At 37.7% G+C, this 23155-nt stretch overlaps 1 protein-coding gene across 1 annotated transcript in view; it reads left to right on the forward strand.

Annotated features, from left to right (window-relative positions):
* The first annotated feature begins 10350 nt into the window (after nt 1-10350).
* The window catches only part of LOC140142734 (monoacylglycerol lipase ABHD2-like), a 39390-nt gene continuing 26585 nt past the window's right edge, over nt 10351-23155 (forward strand). Inside the window, exon 1 of the mRNA XM_072164727.1 lies at nt 10351-10528. The gene's annotated coding sequence lies outside the window, so the exon portion shown is untranslated. The remainder of the gene's footprint in view (nt 10529-23155) is intronic.

A 23155-nucleotide genomic window follows, 5' to 3' on the forward strand; every position in this document is an offset into this window, starting at 1 on the left:
CAAGGCTATGTGAAGAGAGGGATCTATGAGGCTTAATTTGAGAAGAACGGGGATCTACGAGGCTAATTTAAGCAAAAAGATGATCAACAAGGCTATGTGAAACGAGGTATCTATGAGGCTTAATATGAGAAGAAAGGGGATCTACGAGGCTCATTTAAAAAAAAAAAATCAACAAGGCTATGTGAAACGAGGTATCTATGAGGCTTAATATGAGAAGAAAGGTGATCTACGAGGCTCATTTAAGAAAAAAGGTGATCAAAACGGCTTTGTGAAACGAGGTGTCTACGAGGCTTAATATGAGAAGAAAGGTGATCTACGAGGCTCATTTAAGAAAAAAGATTATCAACAAGGCTTTGTGAAACGAGGTATCTATGAGGCTTAATATGAGAAGAAAGGGGATCTACGAGGCTACTTTAAGAAAAAAAGATGATCAACAAGGCTATGTGAAACGAGGTATCTATGAGGCTTAATATGAGAAGAAAGGGGATCTACGAGGCTCATTTAAGAAAAAAGATGATCAACAAGGCTATGCGAAACGAGGTATCTACGAGGCTTAATATGAGAAGAAAGGTGATCTACGAGGCTCATTTAAGAAAAAAAGATGATCAACAAGGCTGTGATGTGAAACGAGGTATCTATGAGGCTTAATATGAGAAGAAAGGTGATCTACGAGGCTCATTTAAGAAAAAAGATGATCAACAAGGCTATGTGAAACGAGGTATCTATGAGGCTTAATATGAGACGAAAGGGGATCTACGAGGCTCATTTAAGAAAAAAAGATGATCAACAAGGCTTTGTGAAACGAGGTATTTATGAGGCTTAATATGAGAAGAAAGGGGATCTACGAGGCTCATTTAAGAAAAAAAGATGATCAACAAGGCTATGTGATGTGAGGTATCTATGAGGCTTAATATATGAGAAGAAAGGTGATCTACGAGGCTCATTTAAGAAAAAAGATGATCAACAAGGCTATGTGAAACGAGGTATCTATGAGGCTTAATATGAGAAGAAAGGTGATCTACGAGGCTCATTTAAGAAAAAAGATGATCAACAAGGCTATGTGAAACGAGGTATCTACGAGGCTTAATATGAGAAGAAAGGTGATCTACGAGGCTCATTTAAGAAAAAAAGATGATCAACAAGGCTATGTGAAACGAGGTATCTATGAGGCTTAATATGAGAAGAAAGGTGATCTACGAGGCTCATTTAAGAAAAAAAAGATGATCAACAAGGCTATGTGAAACGAGGTATCTATAAGGCTTAATATGAGAAGAAAGGGGATCTACGAGGCTCATTTAAGAAAAAAGATGATCAACAAGGCTATGTGAAACGAGGTATCTATGAGGCTTAATATGAGAAGGAAGGGGATCTGCGAGGCTCATTTAAGAAAAAAAGATGATCAACAAGGCTATGTGAAACGAGGTAGGCCTATCTATGAGGCTTAATATGAGAAGAAAGGGTATCTACGAGGCTCATTTAAGAAAAAAGATGATCAACAAGGCTTTGTGAAACGAGGTATCTACGAGGCTTAATATGAGAAGAAAGGGGATCTACGAGGCTCAGTTAAGAAAAAAAAAAAGATGATCAACAAGGTTATGTGAAACGAGGTATCTATGAGCTTAATATGAGAAGAAAGGGATCTACGAGGTTATTTTAAGAAAAAGATGATCAACAAGGCTATGTGAAACGAGGTATCTATATGAGGCTTTATGAGAAGAAAGGGGATCTACGAGGCTCATTTAAGAAAAAAGGTGATCAACAAGGCTATGTGAAACGAGGTATCTATGAGGCTTAATATGAGAAGAAAGGGGATCTACGAGGCTCATTTAAGAAAAAAGATGATCAACAAGGCTTTGTGAAACGAGGTATCTATGATGCTTAATATGAGAAGAAAGGGGATCTACGAGGCTAATTTAAGAAAAAAGATGATCAAAAAGGCTTTGTGAAACGAGGTATCTACGAGGCTTAATATGAGAAGAAAGGTGATCTACGAGGCTCATTTAAGAAAAAAGATGATCAACAAGGCTATGTGAAACGAGGTATCTACGAGGCTTAATATGAGAAGAAAGGGGATCTACGAGGCTCATTTAAGAAAAAAGATGATCAACAAGGCTATGTGAAACGAGGTATCTATGAGGCTTAATATGAGAAGAAAGGGGATCTACGAGGCTCATTTAAGAAAAAAAGATGATCAACAAGGCTATGTGAAACGAGGTATCTATGAGGCTTAATATGAGAAGAAAGGGGATCTACGAGGCTCATTTAAGAAAAAAGATGATCAACAAAGCTATGTGAAACGAGGTATCTATGAGGCTTAATATGAGAAGAAAGGGGATCTACGAGGCTAATTTAAGAAAAAAGATGATCAACAAGGCTATGTGAAGAGAGGGATCTATAGGCTTAATTTGAGAAGAAATGTGATCTACGAGGCTCATTTAAGAAAAAAGATGATCAACAAGGCTATGTGAAGAGAGGGATCTATGAGGCTTAGGCATAATTTGAGAAGAAAGGGGATCTACGAGGCTCATTTAAGAAAAAAGGTGATCAACAAGGCTATGTGAAGAGAGGGATCTATAGGCTTAATTTGAGAAGAAATGTGATCTACGAGGCTCATTTAAGAAAAAAGATGATCAACAAGGCTATGTGAAGAGAGGGATCTATGAGGCTTAGGCATAATTTGAGAAGAAAGGGGATCTACGAGGCTCATTTAAGAAAAAAGGTGATCAACAAGGCTATGTGAAGAGAGGGATCTATAGGCTTAATTTGAGAAGAAATGTGATCTACGAGGCTCATTTAAGAAAAAAGATGATCAACAAGGCTATGTGAAGAGAGGGATCTATGAGGCTTAATTTGAGAAGAACGGGGATCTACGAGGCTAATTTAAGAAAAAGATGATCAACAAGGCTATGTGAAACGAGGTATCTATGAGGCTTAATATGAGAAGAAAGGGGATCTACGAGGCTCATTTAAAAAAAAAATATCAACAAGGCTATGTGAAACGAGGTATCTATGAGGCTTAATATGAGAAGAAAGGTGATCTACGAGGCTCATTTAAGAAAAAAGGTGATCAAAACGGCTTTGTGAAACGAGGTGTCTACGAGGCTTAATATGAGAAGAAAGGTGATCTACGAGGCTCATTTAAGAAAAAAGATGATCAACAAGGCTTTGTGAAACGAGGTATCTATGAGGCTTAATATGAGAAGAAAGGGGATCTACGAGGCTACTTTAAGAAAAAAGATGATCAACAAAGCTATGTGAAACGAGGTATCTATGAGGCTTAATATGAGAAGAAAGGGGATCTACGAGGCTCATTTAAGAAAAAAGATGATCAACAAGGCTATGCGAAACGAGGTATCTACGAGGCTTAATATGAGAAGAAAGGTGATCTACGAGGCTCATTTAAGAAAAAAAAGATGATCAACAAGGCTTTGTGATGTGAAACGAGGTATCTATGAGGCTTAATATGAGAAGAAAGGTGATCTACGAGGCTCATTTAAGAAAAAAGATGATCAACAAGGCTATGTGAAACGAGGTATCTATGAGGCTTAATATGAGACGAAAGGGGATCTACGAGGCTCATTTAAGAAAAAAGATGATCAACAAGGCTTTGTGAAACGAGGTATTTATGAGGCTTAATATGAGAAGAAAGGGGATCTACGAGGCTCATTTAAGAAAAAAGATGATCAACAAGGCTATGTGATGTGAGGTATCTATGAGGCTTAATATATGAGAAGAAAGGTGATCTACGAGGCTCATTTAAGAAAAAGATGATCAACAAGGCTATGTGAAACGAGGTATCTATGAGGCTTAATATGAGAAGAAAGGTGATCTACGAGGCTCATTTAAGAAAAAAGATGATCAACAAGGCTATGTGAAACGAGGTATCTACGAGGCTTAATATGAGAAGAAAGGTGATCTACGAGGCTCATTTAAGAAAAAAGATGATCAACAAGGCTATGTGAAACGAGGTATCTATGAGGCTTAATATGAGAAGAAAGGTGATCTACGAGGCTCATTTAAGAAAAAAAGATGATCAACAAGGCTATGTGAAACGAGGTATCTATAAGGCTTAATATGAGAAGAAAGGGGATCTACGAGGCTCATTGAAGAAAAAAGATGATCAACAAGGCTATGTGAAACGAGGTATCTATGAGGCTTAATATGAGAAGGAAGGGGATCTGCGAGGCTCATTTAAGAAAAAAAAAGATGATCAACAAGGCTATGTGAAACGAGGTAGGCCTATCTATGAGGCTTAATATGAGAAGAAAGGGTATCTACGAGGCTCATTTAAGAAAAAAAGATGATCAACAAGGCTTTGTGAAACGAGGTATCTACGAGGCTTAATATGAGAAGAAAGGGGATCTACGAGGCTCAGTTAAGAAAAAAGATGATCAACAAGGTTATGTGAAACGAGGTATCTATGAGCTTAATATGAGAAGAAAGGGGATCTACGAGGTTATTTTAAGAAAAAAGATGATCAACAAGGCTATGTGAAACGAGTTATCTATATGAGGCTTTATGAGAAGAAAGGGGATCTACGAGGCTCATTTAAGAAAAAAGGTGATCAACAAGGCTATGTGAAACGAGGTATCTATGAGGCTTAATATGAGAAGAAAGGGGATCTACGAGGCTCATTTAAGAAAAAAGATGATCAACAAGGCTTTGTGAAACGAGGTATCTATGATGCTTAATATGAGAAGAAAGGGGATCTACGAGGCTAATTTAAGAAAAAAGATGATCAAAAGGCTATGTGAAACGAGGTATCTACGAGGCTTAATATGAGAAGAAAGGTGATCTACGAGGCTCATTTAAGAAAAAAGATGATCAACAAGGCTATGTGAAACGAGGTATCTATGAGGCTTAATATGAGAAGAAAGGGGATCTACGAGGCTCATTTAAGAAAAAAAGATGATCAACAAGGCTATGTGAAACGAGGTATCTATGAGGCTTAATATGAGAAGAAAGGGGATCTACGAGGCTCATTTAAGAAAAAAGATGATCAACAAAGCTATGTGAAACGAGGTATCTATGAGGCTTAATATGAGAAGAAAGGGGATCTACGAGGCTCATTTAAGAAAAAAGATGATCAACAAGGCTATGCGAAACGAGGTATCTATGAGGCTTAATATGAGAAGAAAGGTGATCTACGAGGCTCATTTAAGAAAAAAGATGATCAACAAGGCTATGTGAAACGAGGTATCTACGAGGCTTAATATGAGAAGAAATGTGATCTACGAGGCTAATTTAAGAAAAAAGATGATCAACAAGGCTATGTGAAGAGAGGGATCTATAGGCTTAATTTGAGAAGAAATGTGATCTACGAGGCTCATTTAAGAAAAAAGATGATCAACAAGGCTATGTGAAGAGAGGGATCTATGAGGCTTAGGCATAATTTGAGAAGAAAGGGGATCTACGAGGCTCATTTAAGAAAAAAGGTGATCAACAAGGCTATGTGAAGAGAGGGATCTATAGGCTTAATTTGAGAAGAAATGTGATCTACGAGGCTCATTTAAGAAAAAAGATGATCAACAAGGCTATGTGAAGAGAGGGATCTATGAGGCTTAATTTGAGAAGAACGGGGATCTACGAGGCTAATTTAAGAAAAAAGATGATCAACAAGGCTATGTGAAACGAGGTATCTATGAGGCTTAATATGAGAAGAAAGGGGATCTACGAGGCTCATTTAAAAAAAAAAAATATCAACAAGGCTATGTGAAACGAGGTATCTATGAGGCTTAATATGAGAAGAAAGGTGATCTACGAGGCTCATTTAAGAAAAAAGGTGATCAAAACGGCTTTGTGAAACGAGGTGTCTACGAGGCTTAATATGAGAAGAAAGGTGATCTACGAGGCTCATTTAAGAAAAAAGATGATCAACAAGGCTTTGTGAAACGAGGTATCTATGAGGCTTAATATGAGAAGAAAGGGGATCTACGAGGCTACTTTAAGAAAAAAGATGATCAACAAAGCTATGTGAAACGAGGTATCTATGAGGCTTAATATGAGAAGAAAGGGGATCTACGAGGCTCATTTAAGAAAAAAAGATGATCAACAAGGCTATGCGAAACGAGGTATCTACGAGGCTTAATATGAGAAGAAAGGTGATCTACGAGGCTCATTTAAGAAAAAAGATGATCAACAAGGCTTTGTGATGTGAAACGAGGTATCTATGAGGCTTAATATGAGAAGAAAGGTGATCTACGAGGCTCATTTAAGAAAAAAGATGATCAACAAGGCTATGTGAAACGAGGTATCTATGAGGCTTAATATGAGACGAAAGGGGATCTACGAGGCTCATTTAAGAAAAAAGATGATCAACAAGGCTTTGTGAAACGAGGTATTTATGAGGCTTAATATGAGAAGAAAGGGGATCAACGAGGCTCATTTAAGAAAAAAGATGATCAACAAGGCTATGTGATGTGAGGTATCTATGAGGCTTAATATATGAGAAGAAAGGTGATCTACGAGGCTCATTTAAGAAAAAGATGATCAACAAGGCTATGTGAAACGAGGTATCTATGAGGCTTAATATGAGAAGAAAGGTGATCTACGAGGCTCATTTAAGAAAAAAAGATGATCAACAAGGCTATGTGAAACGAGGTATCTACGAGGCTTAATATGAGAAGAAAGGTGATCTACGAGGCTCATTTAAGAAAAAAGATGATCAACAAGGCTATGTGAAACGAGGTATCTATGAGGCTTAATATGAGAAGAAAGGTGATCTACGAGGCTCATTTAAGAAAAAAGATGATCAACAAGGCTATGTGAAACGAGGTATCTATAAGGCTTAATATGAGAAGAAAGGGGATCTACGAGGCTCATTTAAGAAAAAAAGATGATCAACAAGGCTATGTGAAACGAGGTATCTATGAGGCTTAATATGAGAAGGAAGGGGATCTGCGAGGCTCATTTAAGAAAAAAGATGATCAACAAGGCTATGTGAAACGAGGTAGGCCTATCTATGAGGCTTAATATGAGAAGAAAGGGTATCTACGAGGCTCATTTAAGAAAAAAGATGATCAACAAGGCTTTGTGAAACGAGGTATCTACGAGGCTTAATATGAGAAGAAAGGTTCGCTATACCTAAGGTTCGATATCACTAATTTTGAAAAAGGTTCGGTATTTCTAAGGTTCGATATCACTAATTTTAAATAAGGTTCGCTATCTCTAATTTTAAATAAGGTCCGCTATCACTAATTTATTGAAGGTTCGCTATCTCTAAGGTTCGCTATCACTAATTTAAAATAAGGTCCGCTATCTCTAATTTTAACAATCCCGGTATCCCTAAGGTTCGCTATCTCTAATTTTAAATAAGGTCCGCGTTATCTCTAAGGTTCGTTATCTCTAAGGTTCGCTATCACTAATTTCAAATAAGGTTCGCTATCTCTAATTTTAAATAAGGTTCGCTATCTCTAATTTCAAATAAGGTTCGCTATAGCGGTCCTTATTTAAAATTAGAGATAGCGGACCTTATTTAAAATTAGAGATAGTGGACCTTATTTAAGATTAGTGATAACGAACCTTAGGTATAGCGAACCTTAATCGAAATTAGTGATAACGAACCTTAGAGATAGCGAACCTTAATTAATTAGGGATAGCGAACCTGAAACAAAATTAGTGATAGCGAACCTTATAGGTATAGCGGACCTTTATTGGAATTAGTGATAACGAACCTTAGAGATAGCGAACCTTCAATAAATTAGTGATAGCGGACCTTATTCAAAATTAGTGATAGCGAACCTTATTTTAAATTAGTGATAGCGAACCTTATTTATGATTAGTGATATCGAACCTTAGAACTAGCGAACCTTATTCTAAATTAGAAGTAGCGGACCTTTTTTTAGGTATAGCGAACCCTTTTCTCTATTAGAGATAGCGGGATTCTGATCTCCATAGACTTTACACGTTAGTGATAGCGAACCTTAGAGATAGCGAACCTTAGAGATAGCAGGCCTTAGAGATAGCGGGATGTCACCAATTAATGAGAAGAAATGGGATCTACGAGGCTAATTTGAGAAGAAAGGTGATATACGAGGCTATGTGAATAGAGGATCTACGAGGCTTAATATGAGAAGAAAGGGGATAGACGAGGCTAATTTGAGAAGAAAGGTGATCTACGAGGCGAATTTAAGAAAAAAGTGATCAACAAGACTATGTGAAGAGAAGGATCTATGAGGCTAAATATGGGAAGAAAGGGAATCTGCTAGCCTAATTTGAGAAGATATCCGTGATGAGGTTAAGTTGGGAAGAAAGGTGATTTACGAGGCTAATTTGAGAAAAAAGGTGTCAAACTTCAACGAGGCTAATTTGAGAAGAGAGGGATCTACGAGGCTGAATATGAGAAGAAAGCGGATCTACGGGGATAATTTGAGAAGAAAGGTGATCAACCTTTGAGAAGCACGATGATAAGCTATGATATGATAGCGGCTAATTTGAGAAGAGACGGATCTACGAGGCTTAACGTGAGAAGAAAAGCTAAGAAAAGACATCTACGAGGCTAATTTGAGAAGAAAAGGGATTTTCGAGGCTAAAAAGATGGTTTACGAGCGCACGAGGCTATAATATGGGATCTATGAGGCTTAATATGATGAGAAGAAATGGGGCCGATCAACGAGGCTAATTTGATAAGAAAGGTGATCAACGAGGTTTAAAAGAAAGGTGATCAACGCGCAACGAGGTTAATTTGAGAAGAAAGGTGATCTACGAGGTTAATTTGAGAAGAAAGGTGATCTACGAGGTTAATTTGAGAAGAGAGGTGATCAACGAGGCTAATTTGAGAAGAAAGGGGATCTACGAGGCTAATTTGAGAAAAAAAGGTGATCTACGAGGTTAATTTGAGAAGAGAGGTGATCAACGAGGCTAATTTGAGAAGAAAGGGGATCTACGAGGCTAATTTGAGAAAAAAAGGTGATCTACGAGGCTAATTTGAGAAAAAAAGGTGATCTACGAGGTTAATTTGAGAAGAAAGGTGATCTACGAGGTTAATTTGAGAAGAAAGGTGATATACGAGGCTAATTTGAGAAGATAATCTACGAGGCTTAATATGAGAAGAAATGTGATCTACGAGGTTAATTTGAGAAGAAAGGTGATATACGAGGCTAGTTTGAGAAGATAATCTACGAGGCTTAATATGAGAAGAAAGGTGATCTACGAGGTTAATTTGAGAAGAAAGGTGATATACGAGGCTAGTTTGAGAAGATAATCTACGAGGCTTATGAGAAGAAATGGGACTCAATATACGAGGCTAATTGGACACTAAAGGTGATCTACGAGGCTATTTTGAGAAGATGATCAACGAGGGAGAAGAAATGTGATCACCGATGTTAATTTGAGAACAAAGGTTAATCAAAAAAGAAAGATGATCTACGAGGTTAGAAATAAAGTTGATCTACGAGTCAAAATCTGCCATTGTAGGCCTACACTGTGCAGTATGAAATTTTATTGTCCAACCGGGCGTCAATAAAATCAAACTAGTAGATATCTTCACTAATAGTAATAGGGCCTATTGAGGAGAAATATTATTTTGTCAATCCTGCACTTGTTAGGGGGGGCTGACCACAAATTTTCCGGGAAAATAGAGTTTTGGCCTATATATGCCTTTCTATGGGGTTGACCCAATAACCTAATTTTTTCATGTCAAGGGGGGGGCAACAAGTTTTGTGAACGGTATAAAGAGCGAGTTAAAATGGTCATACAAAAATTTCAACACGAGATTTACAGCTATTTACAACACTTTGACTACCTGTAGGCCTAACAGTTATTTGTTGCTAACTTAATTTCCAGTGGCGTAGATTTCTTTTTGACATGGGGGGGGGGGTGGTGAGGTCAGAAAAAATTGTTGAAGTAGGCCTATAGTGAACCCAGCCCCTTTTGGCGACAAAATAAGTTTATGGCACAAATGCGCGTCGCAAGCTAAAATGGACAAATTTGAGGTTAATTTGGTCAAACACCCAAATACAGGCGTCAACATTGGGGGAAGAGATGATTGCCCCGGATTGTATGGACTATCCCCCTGGTTACCCCCACCCCCTAGGATATACGCCTATGTTAATTTCATGTAATGTTTTTTAATTTATTGTATGAATTCACATACCTCGAGAGGGTTAATGAATAAAATACTGAAACTGAAAATCGGCTGAAGCCTGAAATGAACTGTATAAAATTTCTGGAAACTCCAAATTATCGAGTATCAAACACCGGCCAACCCTAATTTGAAATGTTAAGTTTACACCAAGTCGCCTAGCGATGAATGACTTACGTCTTGACCAATCATTTTGCAATAAAGCAAAATACGCATTTTTTATTGGTTAAAATTTTAATCGCTCAGCGTTCATCTTCCGACTAGCGACAACCAATTGCCGACAAATCGACACGCCCATTACTAACATAGCTGCATTGCCCAGCTGAAGTGGAAACCTGTGCAGAAATAGGACGAAATGATTACATTTTAACACCCGTTTTACATTATTTAACATCATTTTGTGCTGTAGGGGATCGACCATCTGCAATCATTGATCCATCAAGCGAGGTAAATATTGTTTTATTATACTGCAAAGTAACGCGATCACTGCTGCAACATGCAAGCCGGTTAACCGATTGACAAGTAAATTTTTGTGCAGTTCTTCAAAAGGGATGCACAATTCTGCATACTGCACACTAATACTGAAGTACTGAACATTGCACAGAACTTTGTCAGGGCTGTCAACTTTTCGGAATTGCTTGGCGTGAGCAATGCTAGTGGCGGACCATCGCGCAGCGCTTCCGCAGCGCAGAGGGATGTCTGAGGGGATGTGCCCTCCCCCCCGAGACGTAAGAAACTTAAGTTTTGCAAAATGACATGATTGATGAAGCGATTTGGTGGGCCATTTTGACACTAGGGTGTAAAATTTTAGTTTAAGTGATAAATTTGTGTCGGACCAATGAAGCCTTTCGTGGACAAGTTTTCCTTATTATTGTAGACCTATTTAAATTTAATATTATTACTAATAGTTTAGCGAACTCCGGGAGCGAACTGCTGCCACCAAATGGTAGCGGAATTAGCGAGCACAAACAACAATCCCACTCCTGACACCAATGTAGCGAATACATGTATAAGGCGCCGAGCACAAACAACAATCCCACTCCTGACACCAATGTAGCGAATACATGTATAAGCGCCGCGCCGGTTCAGTCAGATCAGGCGGGGTCAGGCACAGAAACCTGGCCGGATTCAGAGTGTGAAATCTCATGCGCAAAACACAAGGTGGTTAATTTGACACATAAACCATGGGATGCACTGAAAGCAAACACAACTAAAGGGGCTCTTACTTAAATACAAGAAAATCACACAAGACTCATTTTGCTCACATCACACCTTGGAAATCATCAATATATTAATTTGGAACACATGAATAAAATCACGACACTGATTGATTCCAGCCTAAATAATTAGGTACATGCCAGGCAAACCTTAATTACCCCGGTAACACATTTGCTAGTCGGCCAAATTCGTCTAGAACACAATACATATCCAAGAAATTAAAAAGAACAGGTAGGTCAAGGAAACCTACATAAGTATGTTTTCTAGAGGCGGCGGATGACATGATCGAGCCGGCAACTTGTGAAACCGCCCGGGCGTATGGCATTTTCCAATATAGTCGGTTAGTTTTGTGGGATTCATTATCGAACCCCAACAGTTTTCACAAGGTTTGTATTTATATTATTTATCAACATAGGCCTATTTGTTTGTGATATTTCAATCGTTTTAAAATTTCAAAGTAATCCCATTCAATTACACGGTTGACGATAAAAATTAACTGAATTTAGAGAATGCAATGCAGCCACCACCTGGTTTTCTATACTTCACTTAACCCAAATATATGCTTTTTTATGGTGATGAGACACTCGCACATGGAATTTTAGCTCTAGGGATTTTGATAGCAGTTGCACATAGAAAAGCTGCTATCATAGGGCTGCTAAGAATACGCAATTGCGTTATTTGCGGCGCAATTTGCAATGCATATTTTGGCTCCAAATGCTTTTTTTTTCCTTTTAATTTTTTTTTAATGATGCTAGCACTTGATGTTAGGTCCAGGGACTCTCCAAATCCGCGACATTTTTTTTGGTGTTTCTGGCGTGAAATTGCGGATTTTTGCGTTTTTTGGGAAACCGGGGTGTGTTTTTTTTAGACTCCAAAATCGCGTATTCTTAGCAGCCCTATATGCTATCATCATGAGACTAAGATCTAGAAACACCACCGAAATGCTGTTTTGTTAGCTGAATCTTTTTGATGAAAGTCAATCTTTGACAAGATGTAACTTTACTACGGAAAGTGCTATGACAAAAAGGTTTTCAGTTTTAGCTTTCTTTACTCAAGGGCTTTAATTTGATATATAAAATGTTGCAGTTTGATGGCAAATTTGAATTCACCTGGCATAGGCCTACCTATAATAATCAATAAAATGAAATCACTAGGACACATAATAAAACATTTAAAACCATACACAATAAATTGGATCCAATACCAGGGTTCGATTTACTTTGAAAAATTTGCATAGCAATTTTTAGCGAAAACCTTATTTAGGCGATGTTCTTAAATATTAGCATATATATGTTTACATTGTAAAATATTGCTATACAAGCTGAAATTTGTGTAGCAGGTTGTCCAAAATGGGGAGCATTTTGCTCCACAACACCAGTTAAAGGCCCTTTCAGTGATTTCACAGGAACATTAAAAAAATGGAAATTTGTCAGAGTTGCTCAGAAATAAAGAATAAGTCTACAGAATTTCATTAAACCACTTTTCCCCTGAATACATCGACAAATTAGTCAAAAAACTGAAGTTTTAGAAAGGTTTTCTACTTCAACTCTGAGAAAATCGAGATTTTCGTACAGTGCGCCCAATTAATCGACTGGAAAAACTTCCTAGTCCAGTGTTTCTAACACGGGGAAGTAGAGTCTAAATTGATTTAAAACAGACGCTTTTAAGCTACAATTTTGTAGTAGAAAACAAAATAAGCAATTAAAGGTCACCGAGGCAAACTAACGGTCAATTCAAATATGAAAAACAGTTAAAATTGTGTATTTTGTTTAAAATAGTAGCTACTGATGTAATAAGTAGTAGAAACAATACAACGCGTGTTGGTACGTGGAGAGTGAGCTTCTTTCGATCTCGAGTCGGACTTTTTGTACTGTCAGTATCAAAAGTCCAGAATCATGCAAATGCTTTATTTTGTCTAAAATACACGGCTTTCAACCGAACCACTAGCAGGCTATGTTAGCACATCTATGCCAATTACAAAGGTACCAAAATCTGAATTTTGATGATTTTTACGATCGTCCGGATGAGCAAATCACTGAATGGGCCTTTAAATCAAACCCTGTCTAATACACATGTATTTAATGCAATACCAAGTAAAACGTGTGTGTAAACCCTGTATGTTTTTAATGGTCATTCTATTTATCATGTTTAGGTGCACCTTGATCATGTTGATTGACACTAGATCTAGTGATTTGACTATGTCTATTCATGTACAAGTTACTGCAGAAAGGCCTCTCTTTATGCAGTCGATGCCAGCGCTACTTGAAAATTAACCAGTTCCGGGATGCATTGATGAGTTCCAAGCGGAGATCCTCACTGTGCAAACGAAAATGAAGACACAGCTCCTCGGTATAAATCTCCTTGTATAAAGCTCCATTTAGGTTTCCAATGTCAAAACAACTCAAGAGGCACTTCAAATTCTGCATAGAAAATCTCCGTAATTCACCATGTATTCAATTATCGTCGAATCACATTTAACAGCAGTCCTTGTATTAATCATAGCTGCAGGTTATATTACCAATCATCCTCCGTAATATGTACAAATCAGTCAAAACTAGAGTCAACAGACGCTGAATACAAGCCGCAATTTGACCCCTATAACTTGACCCCTGGGTCACGGATGGGGTCAACTGCTCTTGCATTGTGCTTAGGATGTCATAAGAAATATTTCTGGTCAATTTCAGCTTAATCGGAACTTATACATGGATTTTGATTTTTTTAAATTTTTGTTTGACCTTTTGACCCCTTAATGACCTTTGACCTCAATGAAAAAAACACCTTATGTACACCGACAAAATGCATTGTTCCAATTTTAATTAAAAAATTCTAACATGTTCAGTTCTTGAGATAAAAATTCTTGAAGTTATTCAGCTAAAAACAGGAAGTGACCCCTTAATGACCTTTGACCCCCAAAATAAAAATATCATGCATACATCAGGGAACACTAATTCATGTATGTTGGTTATATTATTCTGGTCTGTTTACATTTTGAGATAAAAATGTTTTGAACATTTTGATAATTTTGGTTTTTGACCGGAAGTAACCCCTTAATGACCTTTGACCCCGAAACTGTAGGCATCCTAAAGACCCTGGCTAGTAGCAATGCATGTGTGCTAATGGCGACTCTCTGCTATGTAATTTGTAAAGACAGTGATTTTTTGAATATTTTTACAAATTTTTCAGACTTTTACCGGAAATGACCCCTTAATGACCTTTGACCTCAATTCTTTTTGATAAGTTTTAAGCACTGCCACATGTTGATTCATATACATGAGTCACATGACCATTGCATGTAATTTGTGGAAGGAGTAGCATTTTTTGTGAAATCAATATTTTTGGCCATAAGATCAAGGTCAAAGGTCACAGTCAGGTCAAAGTCAAATGTAAGGTTTGGCCGAGTCCAGTGGTCATTTGGCTCAAGTATGGTTGAAATCTGTCGAAGCATAAGAGAGCTAGGGCGAAACGTGGCAAGTCACGCAAAATGTCACGAGTTGCCAGATAGAAAGAAGAAGAAGAATTGGAAGAAGACAGAACAAGCCGACGTTTGACGTCGGCTTGTAATCAGTGAAATAATCATCCCAAAATCATGTCACCCCAATGATTGTAAATGATTCCCTCGATTGTGATGGCGCAGCAAAACTATCACATGTTTTAACCGCACATCGCACAATCCTCCAGGTACTAAGTTCAGCGGTATACAAGAACACACGGGCCACAGGCACGCCAGAGCTTCGCTGATGTACGATGCTATCCGAGGTCAGATTTCTTAGAAGTGTCAACAAACTCACGCAATCTCACAGCCAAAATGAGGGCGTTATGACGGTCTGCCGATTGACGGCAATGCCAGGCGGTTCATTGTCATACCTGCCAACCGCTCCGATTTAATCGGATTCGTTTTTTTTTTTCGTTTTTTTTAGATTTTGTTTTTCAAAGTTTTTGGCGACTTTGGAGAACCACTGGACCTATTCTGAAGTGCTAGGATCATAAGGATCATTCACAGTTAATTTTATAAAAAATTGGAAAAAATTACGAACAAATTACAGTTTGTTATTTTTAATATATGCAAACCATTAACCAATATTTACCTCTTCATGTAGCACATATTATAAATGCATGGAAAACCAATCCATTTATAATATGTGACCCGGCAGCACAAATGAGCCGTAAATTCCCTAAAGTGTATTCTGAGTTACGGTGTAAAATGTGTACGAAGGTCGTATTCATCGGTAACTTAAGCTGGCCCGACATCCGTCTTATTTTGATAGTCAAAAACTAATCAATAATCCTATAGTTGAAGTGGATAATAAGCTTCTACCTTAGATGGCTATAGAACTTTTAATAGCTCTGGTCTTTGTTTGCTTTTGCTAAATCCTGTTCAAGTGGTGGGTTACCAGGCATTGTATTTTGTACAGGTATGCATAACCAACAATTAACAATGAGAGAAATTTCTTAAACCTCGTTGACTTGGGGATGATTTGAAATGACCGCCAATTAAGACTGTTTGATATTTAAATGTGGAAAAAGAGGCACATGTAAAAGCGTAAAAAGCTATAATTTTGTTGAAGGAGCAAAGTTTAAAAAACCATAACCTCGCTTCTGGATATCGTTTGAAGTCAAATGATATACCATTTTTAAGTTTATGATGTTTATTTTTAAACACGAAATAAAACAAAATTGACGGGGAGGAATTTACGGCTCATTAGCCGTGGGACGGTCACATATGTGATACATGAAGAGGTAAACACTATAGTTAATGGTTTACATAATAAGGATAACAAACTGTAATTTTTTCGTAATTTTTTTTTCAAATTTTTTTCAAATTACCTGTGAATGATCTTAGCATTTCAGAATAGGTCCAGTGGTTCTCTAAAGTTGCCAAAAACTTTGAAATAAAAAAAAAATTAGAAAAAAAAAAAATTCAAAAAAAAAAATTTAATTTTTTTCCAACCTTGAATAACAAGTAATTTAGGGTCTATAACTTCTTTTTTGTTTCGCTTCTCACTTCACTCTAATTAGACACCGACCTAAGTTCCAAAGGTTGGCAAGTATGCGCCGTTATGGGTGAGCATGTGCTTCGCGCGCCCCGGGTCGCGCGCACCCTGTACAGATTTTTATTTTTACAATGTTGGCAGGTATGCATTGTGCAGGGTCGATTTAGCACTGAAAATTTTGTTACAATAGCGTTAAATATATACATCTGCAAATGTCTCGAAAGTAGGGAAAAAAATTGGCACTTATTAATTCATTTATAATACGCAGGGGGGTATGTAAGTTGGACATTTTTGCAATTTAATGAAGACTTAGGCCTAGTCCACACTAGTATATTTTCGTCATCGTGTCGTAATTACCCGATTATGACACAATTATGATACATGAATGATGAGAGCGTTCACACGGTCAGCACCTCGTCATTGTGTCGTAATAAATTCACGCTACGGTAATTACGAAGCCCATTGAGTAAACATAAATACAACGACAAAATGCGTACACACGGGTAATTTTCATCATTAATTACGCATACACGATCATGCTAGAAACCGCCCAATGATGGAAATTTTCATCATTCGCGAATGATGACACGATTGTAGTATGCCGACGACATTGAGCGGGCACACGGTACTAATATTATAATACGATTATGACACGATCGTAATCGACGGGAAAAAACACACTCGTGTGGACCGGGCCTAAATTGAAGCGATTTGGTGGACCATTTTCGCACAATTTATTCTTAGTGTGTAGAATTTTAGTTTGAAAAAGTCGAAAATTTATGAAATGACGATCCATGAAGCATTTCGGGGACAAGTTTTCCCTATTATTGTCAGGGCCTGAGACTTGTTGCTGTTGGAGGTGAGGAGAATGAAAGTTGATTCTCCTGAAGATATTTTGCGAGAATCAATTGATTCTCACAAAAATAGAGAATGTGCGCAAAGCGTACATCACGAGCGTGTAGCGCGATGTCCCAATGGCTGCCTGTGTGCACTCTACAAACCCCGCCGGCATATGCCGTTGTGATGTTGCAGGCCTGCTTGGTCCAGGCAGTTGCTCATCGGGTGGGCTAGGGGTCTCGGGAATAAATTGCGAACATTTGCTGGAGTACTGATCCTTTGGCTTAACTTTCCGTTTCTGGCACTTGATACACAAGCATAATCATGGTCAAGATTGATTCTTTGCACAGCATGCAGGAGGTGCGTGGCGGACGTTCTATAGCTGAATGCACTTGAACGTCGACTTCATTCTGCTTGATACTCATCAAACAGCGGGAATGGTGCGGTTTGGCGTGCCGGGCCATCACCGCTGTACACGTCACTGAACAGGTCAAAGAACATTTGGTAAACTTCACCCAGGCTCACCGGGTAATCCTCTATGGAAATTTCGCCACATTATCTCACACAAATGGGCCTTAAAGTGAACCTGTGAATCCTAACAAAGTGATCCTTTGCATTCATCCATGTGCCTTCAATTTAGTTAGTATCAACTTTAATGATCTCACCGGTTTGAACATTTCTGTACCTTTTTTTAAGGAGTCTTGATTGAATTACCGTGAAATGGCGGTATCCTGCGTAATTGAGTTTTTGATACCCCACCAAGAGCTTAGGCAGCCAGCCAGCCGTGTAGAGAGTGTTTTACACACCCAAATTTGTAAATACACACCCAGTTTTTGCCCACATGGCCTATACTTTGTACACAAATCTTAAATTTACACACCCAAACCTTCAAATACTGCCTACATGTAAGACCCTGTACCCCACCTACCCATCAGTGTAGATGGTGGAGCCTACTTCCACATGCCAATTGATGATATTCATCAGCGTAGCTCTGCTTCTGTTTTCAACAGGATACATTATGCAATTTTCACTGCTTCTCTCTACCAATCCAACTACCCACACTTTCTCCTGTGCTCCGGGGTTAGAAGTGATATTTGACTTTCCGGCCAAATAAATTCTTGTCGATTTCAAAGATCATACCAGTGAATTTCTTCTCACCGTATATGACATCTTCCCAGACCCACTGAATCATTACATCTTTGACATATTGAGACCAAATCAGATGAAGTCACCAAGACCACGGTTATCAGTGTTCGAAATTTTGGTTGTCCGTTCGCCCGGGACAACCAAAACATGCACCGGACAACCGAAAATAATGCTCTTTTGTCCGGCGGACAACCAAAGATCTACAGCCATAAGTCACTTTTTCAGCATATTAGTTTGCTCAAACCTGACACAACTGATGAATTGTTAAATATTTAAGAGTATTGTTCATAAAATTGTTCACTCACTCCACTTTATTTACGGACAACCAAAAACTTTGGTGGACAACCAGAAATTACAACCTGGTTGTCCGTGGGACAACTCCTTTTATTTTCTTAATTCGAACCCTGACGGTTATGCTGTAATGAACTGCTGTAAATTGCGCACATTTAACAAGCAGATGGCCATCAAGAAAGTTCTTGATGAAAGAAATCACGTCTGGTATGGCGTGGTGCATTTGGTTAAAAAATTACCCAGCTCTGACAGTGGTTTTGTGCTTCTTATTGTCAGTGCATCGCCAGCACACACGTCAATCCTTGTATCCGTAGGTTGAATTTTACATGGAACACTGATCACATGTGATTCCACAAGGTCCAATCTTGGACATGTAATACACATCATATTCTCCTAGCTCTTTAAAATTAATAAACCCTGCTCCATTAACCACTGCAACCAAACGGTGTTACCTTTAAAAAAAAACCTGTGAAAGCGCCACAGGTCCTCAGAGTTCTTCCAGGTGATGTTACGGGGATCCAAGCGTTTTGGCAGCCTGTACCACCCTCCTTGAAAAATGAAACTTAAGCAGCATACTTTCTTAAACTTGTCTTACAAATTGCATATTTTTTTCAGTGTTATTGTTCATTGTGTAAATTTTGATTTTGCAAGGTGCTGTGTACTGTGTAGACCGCCCTACATGTATAACTATTGTGTAATAATAATAATATTTACCGTAGTATGAAATGGGAATTGAACTGAAGGCATAATAACATCACTGCTAGTCTTCATCTGACTCATCAGCTTAATTGGTAGAGCGAAGGTCCAAGGTTCAAGTCATGGATGGTCAGTGAATTTCTTACTGGCTCAGTGTTTATATGTGGAGACTTTCTCATAGTGCTGTAATCGATTGTCGTAAGTATCGATAGTCGGAAAATACATAGACTTCCGACATGTCGAAACACTCAATGTCAGTATCGATACACAAACGACATATGGCATACATGCTTAGATTATCTCAAATCAGGTCTCAAATTACCGTCAAATACTCAAATTACCGTCTCCCAATTCCAAGGTGAGCTTTACATCTAGAATACATGCATCATACACTTGTTGTTAACTTGTTTCTGGAACTTACTGATAATAAAATTGGCAAACTCAAATCCGTGTTTCAAACTGCGTGAGTATCGATAATAGTATCGACATGTCGAATGTTTGCCTCCCGACATATCGATACCCAGAAAGCTTATCGATTACAGCACTACTTTCTCATAATAATAAACTCCTCAACAAAAGTTTGGAAATTTTTTTCAAGCATCTATATCTCAAAATATTTATGACATATTCATATCGTGTTGCATATCAATGGATAGCTACCATACTCCCCTTTACAATGACACCCTATTTGAAACAATACCATTTTTCACGGCTGAGTACACGCCTTGTGAATGTAGTGGGGTCTCAAACAGAATTTGCCAAATTGACAATTATTCTGTGCTCAAACAACGCTAGCCACTAACATCAATAGCGGATGGAAAAACCACAGGCAGCCACAATATTAGTCAAGCACCTTCTCCTCATGCTGCTCACCGACCTGGTTACACATTACTGTGGCATGGCATTCTATTCTTCAACAATGATTTGTCGCAGGTCATTCAATGTGGTTGCATGGGCTTCTCTGGCATGTACAGCACGATCAAGCTGATCCCACAAGTGTTCAATAGGGTTGAGGTCTGGCCCCTGGGTCTGGCTCGATGGCAGGCCATTTAGGCTCTACTCCCATATTCTGTAGGTAGTCGTTGACTACCGTGGCTCTGTGGGGCGAGCGGTGTCATCTTGAACATGTTGAAGGATTGCATTACATTTGTAGGTCCCAGATTGTGAAGATATGGGATTGCAGCTTGCTGCAAAGAATAATGCTCAATTTGGCAAATTCTGTTTGAGACCCCACTACATTCACAAGGCGTGTACTCAGCCGTGAAAAAAGTTATTGTTTTATATGGTGTCATTGTAAAGGGGAGTATTGTAGCTATTAGGCCTGGCATTTTCGGGTAATTTTGTACCCGGGTACCCGGCGCGTTTTTCGGGCGGGTAAAAATACAAAACATCTTGAAATTTTTTTAAATTTTTTTTTTAGGTCAACCATGAATCGCAAAGGTAATTCCCATTTATAAGAAAGAAAATCCAGAAGTTTTCTCAAACTATCGTCCAGTTTCTGTTCTGCCATGCTTTTCAAAAATACTTGAAAGGCTTGTGTTCAACAGATGCATACATTACATTGATAAATATGAAATTCTAAATGATAAGCAATTTGGCTTTAGATCTAAACATTCTACCTATATGGCTATCTTGGAATTTATTGACAAAATTAGTAATGCTGTCGAAAACAATGAGACAACTGTTGGGATTTTCTTAGATTTGTCAAAAGCCTTTGACACTATCGACCATAGTATTTTATTACATAAACTGGAACATTATGGTTTTAGAGGAAAGCGTTTTAAAATGGTTTAAAGATTACTTACATAATAGAAAACAGTATGTGTATTACAATTCTTGTAAATCTGAACATAAAGATATAATATGTGGAGTACCTCAAGGCTCCATCCTAGGCCCATTATTGTTCATTTTGTATGTTAATGATATCATAAATACTTCCACCATTCTAAAATTTGTCTTGTTTGCCGATGATACTACTATAACTTATTCACATAAGGACATTGTGTCCAAATACGATCTTATCAACAATGAATTAAAAGAAGTAAATAATTGGTTTAAGGCTAATAAGCTATCAGTGAATGCAAGCAAGACTAATTATATGGTGCTTGGTACACATCACAAAACATCACACGTATTGTACAATGTTACTCAAAATATTATATTAGATAATGTAATCCTGGAAAGGTTGAATAAGACCAAATTTCTTGGAGTGACAATTGATGAGAATTTAACCTGGAAATTTCATATTACCAACATCTCAAAGAATATATCTAGAGGTGTTGGTGTAATAAACCAACTGAAACATTTTGTCCCCGAGCGAATAATGTATTCACTATATTGTACTTTAATACTTCCTTACATAAACTATGGTATCTTAGCATGGGGAAATACTTGTCAAAAATATTTGGAAAAAGATTTTCAAACTTCAAAAAAAGCCCTTAGAATGATATCGAATAGTCACTTTTAAGTCACTCAGCCCCTATTTTCAAGAATTACAATTTGCTTAATGTTTATGATAGTTATGATCTCGAACTAAGCACTTTTATGTACAAGTATAATACCAATCAGTTACCAAAGGCCTTCAATAGTTATTTTGTTGAGCAGAGGAATCACCTCAGGTATCACACAAGAAACGCTGAAGATTACAAGATCTGTCTTACAAAAACAGAGTTTGCTAACAAAACAATAAGAACCGCCGGGCCAAGAAAATGGCATTCGATTGACAGATGCGCCAAAACGGCTACATCAGTAAAACTCTTTAGATCCCAAATTAAAACAAACCTTATAGAAATGTACACTTAATACCTCTTAGTTTGGATTTACTTATTTTTATTTTTCTCCCTTTTAAAACAAAAAATCGATTAAAATTCACTGATCTCTTAGCATTTATACTATATTCACAAAATGTCAGCTTTCTTGTGCGATATACGTGACGTGAGCAAATGTTATGAAATCCTAATTTATATTCTGCATGTTCTTTATTCATCATTTTTTTCCTGCTTAGTTCGTTTCTACATGAATGTATGAAAGAGGGTGGGGGTGTTTGTATGTATGTAATTGTATTTTATTAGACAAATTAAGAAACTTAGGCTAAGGTTAAGGGGGTGCTTGTTCAGGCCTTTTTGGCCTTCTGAGCATCTCCTCATTCAAATGTGTTGTTTTTGCTGTTATTGTATTGTTGTATTTTGAATGAAATAAAGATTGATTGATTGATTGATTGATTGATTGATCTAGCGTTTAGGTCTAGGTCCGGGGACACTACAAAACCGAAAAAATTAAAAACTTTTTTTTTTTTTTTTTAAATTTGGTACCGGGCAGGGTATTTCCTGCCGGTAATGTAATCTCGGCGGTACCCGAATACCCGCCGAAAAATGCCAGCCTTAGTAGCTATCCATTGATATGCAACACGATATGAATATATGTCACAAATAATTTGAGATACAGATGCTTGAAAAAACTTTCCAAACTTTTGTTGAGGAGTTTAAAATATCCAATTCAAGAACCATTATGTATTTTTGTTTTGCTTGTCAATGTCATTGAGCTTATTGTGTAATTTTCCATAACTGCATTGAAAGTTCAGCAATTTGTGTTTTAGTACTGTATTGAAGGTTGTATTAGGAAATGCAGTCATGCAAAGTATGATCTGATTGCAATTTATTCTTTCTTCTGAGTTGGCCAAGAAGAAATAGTCATCCTTGGCCGACTGCGATGGCTGATGACCGTGATAGTCAAGGATGAAAGGTTTTTCTGTTTAATTGGAGGGAAAAAATAAATTGCAATCATACAGGGAGAGTCAAAATGATCTGTACCCAATACAACTTTTAAATACTATTTTTTTTGGCTGGAATCACTGACACCCTGAATTAAATATATCCTCATAATATCTCCTTCACAT

The sequence above is a fragment of the Amphiura filiformis genome, chromosome 20 (assembly GCF_039555335.1).
Source record: "Amphiura filiformis chromosome 20, Afil_fr2py, whole genome shotgun sequence".
Classification (NCBI taxonomy): domain Eukaryota; kingdom Metazoa; phylum Echinodermata; class Ophiuroidea; order Amphilepidida; family Amphiuridae; genus Amphiura; species Amphiura filiformis.